The sequence below is a fragment of the Jatropha curcas genome, chromosome 8 (genome assembly GCF_041381405.1).
Source record: "Jatropha curcas cultivar XTBG-Jc1 chromosome 8, XTBG_Jcur_1.0, whole genome shotgun sequence".
Lineage (NCBI taxonomy): Eukaryota > Viridiplantae > Streptophyta > Magnoliopsida > Malpighiales > Euphorbiaceae > Jatropha > Jatropha curcas.
The window spans coordinates 21683855-21701350 of record NC_143158.1 but is presented as its reverse complement, the minus strand read 5'-3'; positions in this window follow the sequence as shown (position 1 = coordinate 21701350).

The following is a 17496-nucleotide window of genomic DNA, read 5'->3' as shown; positions in this document are numbered from 1 at the left end:
ATTGCCTACCCGACGTGGTTAGCAAATATTGTGCCGGTGCCGAAAAAAGATGGCAAAGTCAGAATGTGTGTGGATTACCGGGATTTGAATAAAGCATGTCCGAAGGACGACTTCCCCCTGCCGCATATTGACTTATTAGTGGACCGAATGGCTGGACACGAGATGGTCTCCTTGACCGATCTTGCTGTCGGATACAATCAAATAATGATGCATTTGCCAGATAAAGAGAAAACGGCATTCATCATGGATTGGGGAACCTACTGCTACAGGGTTATGCCTTTTGGGCTCAAAAATGCCGGGGCAACCTATCAAAGAATGGCAACGACCATCTTCCATGACATGATTCACAAAGAAGTAGAATTGTATGTGGACGATATGGTTGTTAAATCAAAAACAGCTGAAGAACATACAACAACACTTGAGAAGTTCTTCCTTAGACTTTGAAAGTACAATTTAAAGTTCAACCCGGCGAAATGTCTGTTTGGAGCTACATCCGGAGTATTTCTGGGGCATATGGTCAGTCGGAAGGGCATAGAGATTGACCCTTCAAAAGCCAAAGCCAGTCTGGAAATGCCAGCACCGAAGACGGAAAAAGAAGTTCGGGTTTCTTGGGAAGGCTACAGTACATCAGCCGGTTCATCAATCAATTGGCCAATACTTGTGGTCTGATTTTCAAATTACTCAGGAAAGGAGTAGCCATCAAATGGAATGAGGATTGTCAGAAAGCTTTTGACCAAGTCAAACAATATCTGTTATCCCCGCCAGTTTTACAGCCACCAAGGCTAGGAAAGCCTTTGCTATTGTACCTATCAGTGACAGAAGAAGCGATGTCATAGCCCTGACCTGGTCAGTATTGTCCGCTTTAGGCTTTGCAACCCTCACGGATTTGTCCCTCAGGCAGGCTTTGCAACCCGCCCAAAAGCGCGCTAACCAAGTTAGAAGCTACCCCTCTTATGTATAGATCATTTACCCCGTCCTTAACCGATGTGGGATTTGCCTAAGGTGTGCTGGCCTTGCCACATACACCCCCCCTTGGGGACTCAGCGTCCTCGCTGAGGTTTGCCCCACCACCGGCCAGAGGGCACAGGGCCGGCTCTGATACCAATTGTCATAGCCCTGACCTGGTCAGTATTGTCCGCTTTAGGCTTTGCAACCCTCACGGATTTGTCCCTCAGGCAGGCTTTGCAACCCGCCCAAAGGGTAGAAGATACAAGGGTAGAAAATGCCGTGTATTACCTCAGCAAAAGGATGCTAGACTACGAGCTAAAATACAATAAGATAGAGAAGTTGTGTTTGGCTCTAGTTTGGGCTTGTACAAAACTGCATCACTACCTCTCGTCCTACACCACATACGTTATTTCTGAATCGAACCCCTTGAAATTCCTTATGGAGAGGCTGGTTCTTGACAGTAAGATGGCTAAGTGGGTGTCGGTGCTCGCAGCCTATGATTTAAAATTTGTACAACAGAAGGCAGTGAAAGGCGGAGCCTTGGCTGATCAATTAGCAGAATTACCAGTCGAATACCAAATGCCGGAGGTAGAATTTCCTGATAAAGACTTGTTGAGCTTGGAAAGTGAAGTCTAGGAAATGTACTTCGATGGAGCTTCAAACTACCATGGAAATGGGGTTGGAGTCGTATTCAAAACTCCTTGTGGAGAATACGCCCCAATCGCAGTCAAATTAGATTTCGACTGCACCAACAATGAAGCTGAGTATGAAGCTTGCATAAAGGGGTTAGAAGCAGCCCTGGAAAAGGAAATAAAGGTCCTCAAGGTTTTCGGGGTTCTAATTTAATAGTCTCCCAAGCTTTGAGAAAATGGAAAATTAAAGAAGAGCGTTTGGTTCCTTACCTACAACGCTTGGACGAATTGGCTCAGCAATTTGAGGATTTATCCTTCCACTACTTGCCGCGAGCCAAAAATCAGTTTGCTGATGCTCTGGCTACTTTAGCTTCCATGGTCAATGTAGAGGGGAATCAAATTATTCGACCTTTGACAGTTCGGCTGCAGAAACAGCCAGCACATATCATGAATTTGGGGGATGACAAGCCCTGGTATTGGGATATACAGAATTATCTTCAGAATGAAGCCTACCCGGAGGGATCCACCAAACTCAGGTTTACCAGAGGAGAATGGCTAGGCATTTTAATAAGAAGGTCAAAGACCGAAAACTGGAAGAAGGTTGTTTGGTCCTGAAGGAAATTAGACAGCCTATCATAGACCCGCGTGGGAAGTTTCGTCCTCATTGGGCTGGACCCTATGTGTTGAAGAAAATATTGTCTAGCGGAGCCGTCATTTTGACTGATTTGGATGGTTTGGAATTCACGAATCCATGTAATTCAGATCAGTTAAAAAGATATTTTGTATAATAAGCATTGCATAATGTAAAAAGAACTACATTAGACCTGATTCTCTTCGAAAAGAAGAAATTATGTATCGAAGATATGTAGGCAGCCCTCATTGGGTACGGTATAAACATTAATAAAAAAATCATTTCATAATTCATTCTTCTTTGCCAAAAAAAAAAAAGGAAACAAAAGAAAAAAAAAGAGAAAAACCTGCTAAGTCGAAAACCCGAAAGGGCGGCTTAGGCAAAAGTCGGGGCCCGCTAAGTTGAAAACCCGAAAAATGCGGCTTAGGGAAAAATGGGTAGCTCGCTAAGTTGAAAACCTGAAAGGGCGGCTTAGGCAAAAATTAGAGCTTGAATAAATAAAGTTGGAAAATGCTTGGAAAGCTTAAAAGTCAAATGACATTCCCAATTAAAGCAATAAAGTCAAACAGTCCGAAGTCAAGCAGAAAGCAAAAGAGTCCAAGAAAAATAAATAAATAATGAAGTCTAAGTCCAAGTCCAAAAAAAAAAAACAAAACATACATCCAAAGCCAAAGAACAAAATCCAAAATCCAAAGTCAAAGTCCCAAATAAAAAGTTAAAAAAGTCAAAATAAGGGAAAAACAGCAAAAGTCCAAAAAGCCTATAAGAGTCTAGGTGTCCCGTCGCCTCCGTGGGGCAACATCCTCCGAGTCATCCCTAGCCGCTGAACTCTCTCCAACCTCGCCTGTCCGAGGAGCCAACACAATCTCCTCATCAGTCCCAACCTCATTATCAGCGTCAGCCTGAGCCCAATCTTCAAGTACACTCAGCAGTGCGTTCCTCCTTGGCCTTTCAACCGGCCAGACAACGGCAATGAACCAGGTCCGATACTCAGGAGAAGTCTGGACACTGGCAGGATTAGGTAAATGCCTAACCATGTGATGGTCTCTAACCCAAGCCCTAAGGACGGCTCGGGTAACACCTGGAGTGATGACTGAATCAACTGAAGTGCCATCTACAATTGGGACAGTCTGGTCTATCCCCATCTGCCTCAAAACGCGCAAAGCACAGTACCAAGTACAGTGTGTAAGGCCTAAAAGGTAAGCCTGAGTATGGCGGAAGCTAACCTGGATAAAGCAGGTGATGTCATACCAGGAAATAGACCGTACCTCCCCAAATTGATCTTTTCTACCTTGGAGAGACTCTTAGTCTAATTGTGCATGCTGTGGTTATAAAAGGGATTCATTTTTGAAAAAAAAAATTGAAAATCAAAAATTGAAAGAAAATCCCGTGTTTTACAAGTCAAAGTGGATAATCATGCATACATATAAAATTTTCAGTACTAACCAAATGCAGGTACAAATAAAGTACAGTACAGAAAATACAGGCAAAGAAAAGTACAGACAACAACAGAAAAGCCTAGCAACCATGGCATCAGCGACGGGGCCTCCTCCTCCTCTGATCATCAAAGGCCCAAAAATGCCAAATTTGGCCACAAAGGCCTAGAAGTTCACATTTTGACCCCTAAGGCCCAAAAAATTCTCAATTTAGCCCCAAAGGCCCAAAAATACCCAATTTGGCCACAAAGGCCCAAAAATTCTCAATTTGGTCACAAAAGCCCAAAAATTCCCAAATTGGCCCCAAAGGCCCAAAAATGCCCAATTTGGCCAGGCCCAAAAGTTCACATTTTGACCCCTAAGGCCAAAAAATTCCCAATTTAGCCCCAAAGGCCCAAAAATTCCCAATTTGGCCCCAAAGGCCCAGAAGTTCACATTTTGGCCCCTAAGGCCCAAAAAATTCTCAATTCGGCCCCAAAGGCCCAAAAATCCCCAATTTGGCCACAAAGGCCCAAAAATTCTCAATTCGGCCCCAAAGGCCCAAAAATGCCCAATTTGACCACAAAGGCCCAGAAGTTCACATTTTGGCCCCTAAGGCCCAAAAATTCTCAATTTGGCCCCAAAGGCCCAAAAATTTCCAATTTGGCCACAAAGGCCCAAAAATTCATATTTTGGCCCCTAAGGCCCAAAAGTTCACATCTTGGCCCTTGAGGCCCAAAAATTCCCAATTTGGCCACATAGGCCCAAAAGTCCACATTTTGGCCCCTAAGGCCCAAAAAAAATCGAAGAAAATGAAAAAAATCAAGGAAAATAGCCAAAAGGCGGGTCGTCTGGACGCGTCCGATTTTTCGCCTTCAAAATTTATTTTTCAGACAACCACCGACTCCCATAAATCATTTTTATGGTTGCCGGTAGGGGGCAACTGTGAATACTCAAATTTTGAGGCTCAAAAGGTCTGTTTTCCCGGACTGCAAACAGTCAGGCCGGACCGGAGGCCGTTCGGAAAGTTCACCGAAAGTATGCCAATATGGTACTTGAAACGTCCGAAAAATTACGAGGATCGCAGAACTGGCCCCGGAATATTTTTTTGGAGGTACGGAACTCCCGAAAAAGCCTTCGGAATGAAAAATTAGAAAGTGGACAAGCCACGGCGGTAGCAGCCGCCGGCCACGACGGTGGCGGCCGCCGACCAGGGCGGCTGAGGCCGCCAGACACAGCGGCAAAGGCCATCGGCCACTGCGGCGCCGGCCGCCGACCAGGGCGGCAGAGGCCGCCGTGGCTGCCGAATAGGGCGGCATCTGCCGCCCTCCAGCTCGAGTTTTCCCTATAAATACACCCCGAATCGACAGTTTTAATCACTCAGTCTGTGTTGACGAACGCTCTCTTCTCCCCTACGCTCCTTGCGGTTCTTTTACTGCTTTTCTGCATTTAGTGTAGGCTTTTATTACTCTGCTGTTGTGATATTTGGCCACTTAAAATAAATTAATTTTAATTAATATTCCCCAAATGAGGAGCTTAATCCGGAGTTTTCAAGCTGAAGCTAAGAAGCGGTCGCCGATTAACTCAGGTAATAACGAAACTCTGCCTATTTAATTTCAGCATTTCATGCATATTCTTCTTCTACTCCAATTCTGAATTAAACTGTTGCATAAATGCATTCACGTCATCAATTTGGCAAATAAACTGCCTTAATTAAATATGATTAAGCTTAAATTCCCGGTTAATTAATAATCGTGGTATTAAAGCCTAAATCCGACAATATTGGCTAAAGTATCTAGTCAATTAATGACTATGGTATAATCGCCTTTTATTTCGAACAGTCCGGCTTAAGTCCAATTAATCAATAATTGTGGCTAAATAGCCTTAATTAAACACGTTTTTTGGCAATAAATTCCCTATATTGCAATTCAATTGATCACTTTTGGCAAACAAATTGCCTATAAGTAGATTAATCATTTTTAGCGACAAATCGCTTAAATCGAAGCTTTGGCAAAATGCCTTGAATTAATCAATCTTTTGGCTAAAAGCCTTAAATCACTCATTTAGGCGACAATCGCCCAATCAACACTTTTGGCAAACAAATTGCCTAAATCAACTCATTTTGGCTAAAAGCCTTCAAATAATCAATTTTGGCGACAATTACCTAAATCACATCAATTTTTGGCAATAAATTGCCTAAATCAATCTTTTTGGCTAAAAGCCTTAAATCAACATTTTTGGCAACAAACGCCTAATCAAATCAATCAATTCTTTGGCAAAATGCCTAAACAAAATGCACGAAGCATACACACACTCATGCATTAAGCATACCCATTCAAAGCCCTTTAAAAAAGGCCTATCGAACTACGTCGACTTTGATCTTCCATTCAAACGGAAGTATGTAGGCACGTTCGGGATTTAACCCCGCGCGGCAAGTCGAAATCACTTAAACATTTCATTGGTCCAATTACATCATTTACCCTGCAAAGCATTCATTCATCGGTTAGTTCATCAGCATGACATAGTCTCGGGATCCACCTCGGGTTCGAAGATGGTGCCTTAAACATTAGGATAATTAATCTAGTAATTAGGTTAATTAAAATTGGAGTCAACTTAGGGTTTTTTCCTAGTTTACCCTAAAATAATTAAACAAGATGGCGACTCACACATTCACGTGCATTTCTGCCCTTAGTCATATGCATTATATGCCTATTTTCGGGGGAGGGGTTCACAGTAAAGGAGTAGTAATTTAACAATATAATACAATAATTGATTCTTGGAATAAATAAATAAATAATAAAATAGAGAACTTTATTTGTTATATATCAAGTTCAAGCATTAATCTAAATCAACCTGATATCTTAATTATTAATTATGACTAGCCTAGATTTTATCGAAATTCTAGCAGAACCTCCTCTAAAATTTGACTAAACCACAATTGAACAATATAATATCAAAGCCCATCCATCAGGCAATTCACATCAACTCATCCCGTCCGCCATAACCTTATTTATCAATCATTCAATTACTCAATTCACTCAGCCCATTCATCGAGCAGTCAATTCAACCAACTCGTTCGCTTTAGGCTACATCGTCATCCATCACACACACACACATATGAACTTAATAACTCCTAACCAACTAATTAATAAGTCATATTAGCCTTCGAGCATATTTCAATGATATTAATAAGTGTTTTATATCTGATTCCCAAATAACTATACATTTATAATAAAATTTGATTCGCCAAGTTAAATACAGGTACTCTCATTGATAGTTTCTATATTATACTTACTTGTCTAAGTCTTAGATTTTAATTTTCCCCCAACAATATTTTAATAAAATTCTTAGGTTAACCAACATAAACATTAGCTAAGAATTCTCATTTCAATATCAAATCTTCTAATAATAACTAATATTCATGAAATATAATTAGCAATATTCAAAATAACTTACTAATATTCATGAAATATAATTAGCAATATTCAAAATAAATTGCTTCTTACAATACGCCCCAAACTAATTCCTAGCAAGAATTATATCTAACTAATTATTTGTTAGAATTTAATTTATTCAACTATAAATTTTAAATTTGGAATTTATACTGAAAATGGGAGAATAGGTCTTAGGGCGTACCGCTTGAGAATCAGACTACAATTCCACGATCTGCGGGAAGAAGAGATCATTCTGCGTCTTGAAGCTTCGCCGAAGCCTCATCGGACCGCCGCCGCCGCCGCCGCCATGCACGGTGACCGGAAAATCATGCCTCTACTGGATTTGAGCGGCGCTTATACCCCCGGACTTGAAAATTCACCAGGAATTCGAATCCATGCTTCGTTTGTGCATTTGGTGAGCCGATTGGTTGGAATCAAGCTCGACAGCCACTCCACCACCGCCTTCAATGGCACTTCCACCATACGGGCTTCATCTTCAAAGTTAATAGAGGGGAAACATTTCGGAGGTGACTAGGAGTCAATTGGGACCCTTCCCAGCGTTTGAGATCAACGAAACAGCTAGATTTTGCCGGAAAATCGAAGGAGAGGGTGCTGTCGACGGAAGCTGTACCAATTCACGCCGATCGAAGCTCATTCTGCGTGCCAAGCGATCGACAGAGGGACTACCAGCTCTAGGAGGGTCGACCGACAGCTTGCTCTCGTCAGACGGTGGCCGGAAACACAGTGCAACGAGGGAGGGGGGTGTTGTGCGACGCAGGAGAGGAATGAGAGAGAGGATAGAAAAATGGGGCCAATGCTAATTTGGCAATATTCTAGGGGCTTCTAGATCATTCCGGTTTGATTCGAACTAGTTTGGTCTAAATCATCGATTCGACTCATTTTTTATTTGGTTTTCGAGTTCTTCCTTTGGTTTTCAGAAATTTTAAACCGATTTACGGTTTTGGTTTAACAATGATTAAATATTTGCCGTATATTCTCATTTTATTCTTACTGGTCGATTTATTTACTTGATTTAATCAAATTTTATACCTTTCTTCAATTTATTCACCAATAGTTGCATTATAATAATATTAGAGTTTAAGATCATCAAGTCAAGCAGTAAATATAATTTTTATGGTTATTTTGAATGATTCAATATTAATTTTTAAGAAGTTTAGATTATTTCTATCTAGAAGTTCCAATATTATGTTTTGGGCTTGAGCCCAACCCCGTAAACTTGGGTTCGGATCGAAATTATATGGTATTTGCACCGCATACAGTCAAAATTTTTGATTTTTTATTTAATAAAAATTCAAAAGTTTTGAAAATAAAATTACGGAATGTTTCAATCTCCCCCCTTATAAACATTCGTCCTCGAATTTTAGAAATGAGCAAGAAATAGGGATACGACTAGCAAGAAAGCATATAAAGATATTTAGTAGATAGATCATCATTTTATTGACATCAAAAAATAAATGAATGAGATGTTTCATGATAACTCAAACCCCTTAAACTAGTAAACAAGGTTCCATCACACTCAAAATGTATTCGTTCAACCATCTATTACATCTATTGTCACTTGATTAAAACTCACAGGAAACTTAAGTCTATTACCATAACCTCCAATTCTATCATCAGTCAGCTACTGAAATCTTTAGAAAATTTTTCTTTGGTAAAATTCCAGAATAAAATTAGGTTTAGCAGTAAAATACATAATGTATGTATATTTTTATAAATTTAACAAAAACACGTATTTTATAAAAGCAAAATACATATTTATAAAGATTAATCATGTAGTTTGCAAAAAAAAGTAAAAACGATTGTTTTGAAAATAAAATTACGGGTTGTTTCATAAATGTAGAATAAAAAAAATATATTTATTTAAGATAATAATTAAACTTAACAAATTTATGTGAGTGAGTAAATTTGGATTAAGTTAACCCAAAGTTAGAAGTAGGTTTCATACTAATGTATATTTTTTTAATTACAATTTAGGTGTTATTGCAATATAGGATCAAACTCCAAAATAAAGTTGACATAAAGGTTAAAATAGAGTAAAATTATAATACAGTACAAAGTTCAAGGTGAAACGTTCATTAAGCTAAACAAAGGGACCAAAGTACGAATGGAAATTATAAGGAAATGACTAAAGTGCTAATAACAATCATAATTTAGGGACTTTATTGTTAGTTTGTTTATAATATAAGGACTAATTTCTTAGTCAATTGCCAGTTAAAAGAGGTTATTTAAGACGAAAATATCAATGTCTTAACGGAATCATAAGTTAGGGACGTGATAATTAATTTTTGAAAAATAAAAATTTTCATGTGTTAATTTGATTATAGGATAAAACGACAGTAAAAAATTTAAAATTTCCTTATTAATAAAAGATCTTTTTTTTTTTTCGTTACTAGATTTGAAATACTTAAATGTTAACCATTAGATTGAAAATTTACTAAATAACTTGTTACTTATAAAGTAGGTTACAAATAAGCTACTTAATGTAATTCTTTTAATTTTAATATAAAATACTCTTTCCAACATAATTATAAAAAATAAAAATAAATAATTATGTAACATTAAATTTATTGACCCAAAATAAATTGTTTACAATCTTAATAAATAATAATTTATTTTATTATTATATATTATTTAGTCAAATGAAAGTATACTATACACACACGACATTTTATTTTCTTTCTATGCATTTTCTTTTCAAATTAAGAAAGTCAAATTACATAACTCGAATGTTGATTTAAATTTTTTCTTCAATTTTATCTAATAATAAACTAATTTTTCTTAATGTATATAATCAAACTTTATGTCATATATTTTAATATGCCTGTTACATCTATTTGATTTAAAAATATATTTTAGTTAATCAAGAAAAAAAAATGTCATTACTATAAGAAATTTATAAGGATCTAATTTTTTTTTTGCTAAATTTATTTTTAAAATGATTGCGGTCAAAATTTTATATATTATATATATTATTGTTTTTTTACTTAAATCTTTATTGAATTTACAACCTTTAACGGTAAAATAAAGGAATATAATTTATTAGTTTGAGTTTGTAGTTTAATTAGATTTAGTTTTTTTATTCTAAATTCATCTATATTTTTTTTTTAAAAAAATCCGTATTATATATTTATCCATAAAAATATTCATTTGGATTTTATTTAATTTAAAATGTTTAATTACGCAAGTTTATAGATTTTAAACTTAACTTAAAACCTTATTCTTATGGTAAATTCTTTTTATAATTTTCATAAATAAAATATTATAATTTAAGCATTTATTGATTGAGAATTTAAATTATATAAGAATTCTATACACTATCATAAACTTTAATTTATGTAAGGGAAAACTATATTTTGTAGTTAATATATCTTTACAAATTTAAAAAAGAAAAAATAAGACAAAACCAAACAAAGTCATCGTGACCTATTATAGAATGTGTGTGTAACACATATCATAAAAATAGACTTTTATCAATAGAGAATTCTTTGATTTTCACCATAATAAAAAACCAATTTATTTATTTTCCTAATAAGATACTACTACATACATATATTGGATATATAATAGTTTTTTCTCAAGCTGAATTGCACGATCCTTTAAACTCCTTATACATATAATCGTAATTTAATTGTTTTTATATATACAATTTCCATTAATTTTTGTTTATGATTTGCGAAAATAGTATTAGTTTCCTTAACCAAATAATAGTATTTTTATCATAATAAAATATTAAAAAAATCTTTAATAAAAATATCAGTCCTTAAGATTTTCTAATTGGATAGGTAAATTATAGATAATACTTATCATTATTTTTTAATTTTAATATTAGAATTTTCTTTAAAAAAATGGAAAAAATTTCTTTTATTAACTGTCTGATAATTCAGACACAATTACATTATTAATTAAATATGGAGAATAATTTCACACTTTACAACCAACTTTAAAACCAACATGAAAACAGGCTACTCACCATAGCATAAGTGGCTCTATTAACTTGCCTTTCAACCCAAGTAAATGGATTTACATTTGCGTCAATTAATAAATCAAATTCATATTCATCTATAAAGTTAGATAAAATTTTATGTGATTCTATAAACAAAATAGAAATTTCATCATTGCTATATCGTCGATCCATATAATTGAATGAAGAATGATCCAATAAGAAGCATAAAAAATAGTAGATCGTAAAGCTTTTTAGTGTCTGTTTCAACCCAAATTGGATCAGCTGCTAGCTTTTCAACCATGATAAAACTCCCTAACCCTAATCAGCTCCATAATCCTTGGAGACCAGAGACAGAAAACCATGACAAAGACTAGAAATGCCCACAACAAACTGATCTCTGCTATATCTTATTAGAACTCCAAATCCCATTCACGAACTTAATATTGCACTTGAGCATGCTAACGCCAAGTGGTATCCAAAAATTTTTGTTAATCGCAACAACGCTCCTTCCAAGTTGAACAAAGCACTTGCATCATTTTCTAATCCAAATAAAAATCACGAGTTTTATTGACAATAACTAAAAGAATATAATTATCTTTCCATAAGAACTCAATGTGCCGGTATAATAAAAACCACAGCAAAACACAAATCTCAACTGCTTTATCCTCTTCAATGGCAGACAAAAAACAATTTAAATCAAGGAGCAAAATCATCATAAGAAAAAAGATGTAAGTAGGTAAGCAACATAAATATAAATAATTATCAGCTCTAGAACAAAGCACAAGAGAATGGAAAGTGGATTCACCAGATCGGATGCCTTATATATTGCCACTCCTCTTTGGTTAAGTCATTGCCCAGATGGAAGAATATATCTAGAAACTTTCTAAATAAAATAATAGACTTTACGAGAACTGATAGTTTCCAAAGCTTCTTCTAAAAAAAAAAAACAATCACCAATTATGTAATGCTATAAAAAAGCGTGAACATCAATATGATAACCTGGCCCAACCTCATATGCTCCTTTTTTGGTTGGATCAAAGTTTGAGAGAGTTGAAGATCAAGAATTGATTCTCCATCAATTCCATTTGCAAGCATTGTAAATAAATCAAAAGAGAAGTTAATTTTATGACAATGGGTATTTGATCTAGTGTTGAGGTGTGAAAGAAACACTTTCTTTTAAGAATTAATTCCCCCACCGTAAATGTTGCAAGGTTATGCCAATATTCCTTTAGGATACAACTTTGAAAACCGTAGACAACAATATCTCTGATATTTTTCTAAGAACTTCTAAACAAGAAAATAAGAGAAAAATATATAAAAAACGTTAATTAGAAGGGAACATTTTTATAGATGACAAACAACCATTTTCACATAGACAAAAACTGTAATTTAAAGTTGTTTTTTAAAAAATCCAAAACTACATTTATATAATAATAAAAAATAATAAAATAAAACCTGCCATTGAAAGCTAACGTCCAAGTGCTATCTTTTGACATTTAATATTATTTTATGAAATTTTAGATTCCCTCCAATTCAACTTGTTTTTGAACTACAATATCCCATACTATAAACATAATTTAACTTTAGTACTTTTTCAATGTGGGATAGCTTTTTTTTTTCTTCACATATAACCATATTAAACAAGCTATTGCAACAATACCCCATTTAGCTTGTTTAATTAGGTTTATTTATATTTCCATGCATATAAAAGGTATCTTTCGACTTAAAGCTTTTATTAGTATAAGTACTTCAAAATTCTAAAAAATTAACAAATAGCTTATAGCTTAAACCTAGATTTGTTATTCTATAATTAGAAATACTATATACATGCAAATTTTTTCTTAACTAGAAATTTACTAATTATAATAGCACACATGAAACACCCTAGATGCTTGAAAGTATCATACCCCAAATGTTATGTAAATTAAGTAAATAATTTACTTATTATCCCCATATGACGAACACTCTCCTTCTCCTTTTTCTTTCTATCATCCTCATATTTGCTAAAGTTTATTCACAAAAAAACATCAAGTGTCTATAAGATTATCAAAAGAAAAGTTAAGTTAACAAGAAACAAGAGAAGAGAAAACAAAAGAAATTAAAAGAAAGGTATGGAATTCAAAATCTGCCTTTGATTGTTATATTTTCCTAAGCTTAAATCTTTAATTTGATGAATAAAAAGTTGGAATATCTTTTAAACATGTTAATTAATCATTTAGGATGCTAGAAATTAGTTTGGATTGAAAGGAATTGAACATGGAAGAGCTCGAAATCTTAATTCTCAAAACTGTCTCAATGAAGTTGCTTAAATTCAGCTACTGTGTTATATCTATACTATATAAAAAGGTGGAAATGAGGAAGGGGGTAATGAGATTTTCGATAATGCCCTTAATAAAATTTAAATTATTCTAAAATAATCTTATTGATGATAATTAAATTTTGTTTTAAATATTATGCTTAATTGCTAATAAGAATATACATGAAAATTAAAAATTGTTTTATTTATTATATATGTTTTAATTTTATTCAATTTAGGATTTAAATTAAATGTTAGAGCTAAATACATATTACCAATATTCTGAGAACAAACCGGTCATTAGACCGGTGGAAAAAGGGGTTCATTGAATCGGAGGGTTCGACCGGAGTCAATATGGTTTAACCGATTTTATATATAATATTTTGAATATATATTTTTAAACACAATTGAAATAAAAGTTATATAACTACTAAATAAATTTTATAAAAATGAATAAAAAATGATTAAATTTAACATTGAACAAAACAAATGAATTAATTATAAAAAAAATTGACAACCCTTGCAAGTTTAAGTTATATATATATATATATATATATATATATATAAAATGAGATTTTAAAATTTTTATTTATCTAATAAAAATAATAAATTACAGAGTTTGAAAAAAAAAAACAATGACATTGTACATTTAAATTTTTGAATATAAATATAACTTTTATATTTTAACAAGGATAATAGTAGTAATTTAATGTGTTGCAAGGACGAATTTGTATATTGTCTGTAAATTTATTGTTGAACTAACAACTTTTTTGCCTTGAAAAAGAGAAAAGGAAAGAGTTATATATATTATTAACAATAGTACATTTTGCAGCCATTTTATGATATAAATGGATATTATATAATTTCATTTATTTAGCACCTCGTGATACTAAACTCTTAGATTTGAAATGAAGAAGTGTCTTTAAACCTCCCTTATCTCTCCATCTTTCTTTATTATGGCCAACTAGTTCACCTTCAACCTTCTTTCTTTCATTTCATTTTCAGCTAAAAAGTTAGAAAACTCTTTACCTCTTCAACTCTTTCATGGTGTTGAAATTCACACCCGCCTTAAACCTTTTGAAGTCCATCTTACAAGCATTTTCAGAATCTCTTAAAAAATATGATCAGAGCTTTCGATCTACGTCTGTTTTTGCCGATTAAGGAAGCCTTTGTTGTTATTATCTAAAACTCCTTATATTTTCTTTTTCTTGAATTGAATTGTAATAAATTATTGGTCCAGTTCAGCGTTTTTTGCCGGTTCTCACCGATTTTTTAACCTCTCGAATTCATTATCTAACCTGGACTGAACCATACTCCGTTTCTCAATTAAACTGGTCAATCCGATCGGTCCAGTCTGATTTTCATAACCATGCGAATTACATACTTTATGTATTTATTATATACATTGTTTTCCTCTCTTTAACTTAATAGATAATAAACTAAATTTATAATCTATAATCTACATACATGTGAGAATAAAGGAGGGAATCATGAGATTTTCTAAAGTAGCCTTAGTTTAATTTGGAATTCTTAATATATCATTTTAATTATTTTTTATGCATTTTAACCGAAGAAAATAAGTCTATTTATCCTTTTGAAAATCCTTTTTATTTTTATTTTAATGTGTTTTATTCGGAAAAAATAGATTCCATTTATACTTTTGAATATCCTTTTAGATAGATTTTTTATGCATTTTAATTGAAGAAAATAAGTCTATTTATCCTTTTGAAGATCATTTTTAATTCTATTCTTAATGCCTTTTAATTGAAAAAAATAGATTCGATTTATACTTGATAATATACAATTATAAAACATATATAAAAGTAATTTATTAATAAATTAATAAAACACTAGGCTCCTAAACAGACTCCAATTGATAAGACACGTAGAATTCCTATAGTCCTTATCCCACCATAATTTTCCTTACTCCAATATAAATATCAAAAATTCACCCAAAGCTTGGGTTAATTCTACAATTTCTTACTCCTCAATTTCTAAGAATCTAATAATTGGTGCAGTGAGTGTGGAGCACACCTTCAATCCCTAAAAACCTCAGCCTTTTCCTCTCGAATATCATGGCTAACGATTATGTCGAACATCTCAAGATGGAAGTCCAAGGTAACTGCCATGACGAAGCAAATGGACAACCTATGCTAGTTCCTCCATTGACTACCAACCTCAGGTAGCGGTTGCTCTGGCCCAAGCTTATTCACAATTCATCACCATGTTAAAGTGCCCATTAGAGACCCCTCACCCAAACGGCTAGTTGACACCCCAAGATGGACCAACAAACCATCGCCCCCGAGAGCACAGTGCACCTCTGCCGTCTCCCAGGACACCCAGCCTTGAAGTGTGTGTTTTTTGGTTACTCTACTACTCAAAAAGGATATAAGTGTTATTATCCTCATTCTCGGAAATAGTTTGTTAGTATGGATATTACCTTTCGGGAATTTGTGTCTTATTTTCCTTCCCAGTCACCTCTTCAGAGGGAGAATAAGATGAAAGAGGTGATGGCTGACATTCCTTTCTAGGGGGAGATTCTTGTAGACATTGATAATAAGAGAGAACAACCACCCAAACCTCTAGAAAGATTGGATAGACCTGATTTGAAAACCTACACACCGCGGACTAATACAGATACAACCATGGAGCATGAGATCTCTGATCAACCGTCCTCTCCAATTTTAGGCCCTGAAAATACAGAAGAACAAGAACCTGGTGAGTCTTCTTTAATCCTTGTTGATTCTGGTCCTAATCTTGATTCTAGCCCTTCTCCCATTTTATCTCCTATAATGCTTTGTCCCCTTCCTATAGAGCCTTTGTTTTGTTTGTTTCTTCGGTTTATATACTGCAGGAGTGGCAAGAGGCATTACAGGACTCAAAATGGAAGGCTACAATAGTTGAGGAGATGAGAGTTTTGGCAAAAAATGAGACATGGTATCTTGTAATTCCTCCACCAGGAAAGAAACTAGTTGGATATAAATGGGTGTTTATAGTTAAACATAGGGCAGATGGTTTAATTGAGACGTACAAGGCTAGATTGGTAGCCAGAGGGTTCAATCAGACCTATGGAGTTGATTACTAGAAAACATTTGCCCCTATAGCTAAGATGAACACAATCAGAATTTCGTTGTCTTGTGCAGCCAATCTTGACTAGGAGTTACATCAATTTGATGTTAAAAACGCTTTTCTACGTGATGACTTGAAAGAAGAGGTATATATGGAGATTTCTCCTGGATTTGATGATGATAAGCTAGAGGAAAAGTTTGCAAGCTGAAGAAGTCATTATATGGGCTGAAGCAATCACTAAGAGCATGGTTTGAAAGGTTTAGTAAAGATATGCTTTCTTTCGGGTAAATTCAAAGCGATGTTGATCATACTTTGTTCATTAAACATCATGAAGGTAAAATCACATTGCTTATTATTTATGTAGGTGATATAGTGATGACTAGAAATAATGAAGAAGAAATGACCCACTTGAAAAGCTTGTTAGCTAGGGATTTTGAGATTAAGGATTTGGGAAATTTTAGATATTTCCTTGGGATAGGAGTTGCTAGATCAGAAAAAGGGATTTTTTATTTCTCAACGAAAGAACATTCTTAATCTCTTTAAAGAAATTGGCATGTTGGGATGTAAACCTACAGACTCACCTATTGAAGTCAAATTATAATCATCAAGCTGAAGTAGGAAGTCCGGTTGATGTTGGCAGGTATCAGAGATTGGTTGGGAGGTTGATTTATCTTGCCCATACCAGACTAGATATTGCCTATGTTGTAAGTTTAGTGAGTCAGTACATGCATGATCCTCGGGAGTCTCACTTAGAAGCTGTGCATCAGATTCTAAGATATTTAAATCAGCTCCAGGTAGAGGACTTTTGTTTTCTAAACATGGCCATTTGACAATAACAGGCTATACAAATGCAGATTGGGCTGGTTCCTTTGATGACAGGAGATCAACCTTAGCTTATTGTGTTTTTATTGGAGGAAACCTTGTCACATGGAGAAGCAAGAAGCAGGCTGTTGTTGCAAAGTCCAGTGCAGAAGCTGAATATAGAGCTATGGCACAGGGAATCTGTGAACTCCTATGGTTGCGTAGATTAATGGAAGAATTAAAGTTGGTTGAAACAACAAATATATCCTTATCTTGTGACAGTAAAGCAGCCATCGGTATTATAAA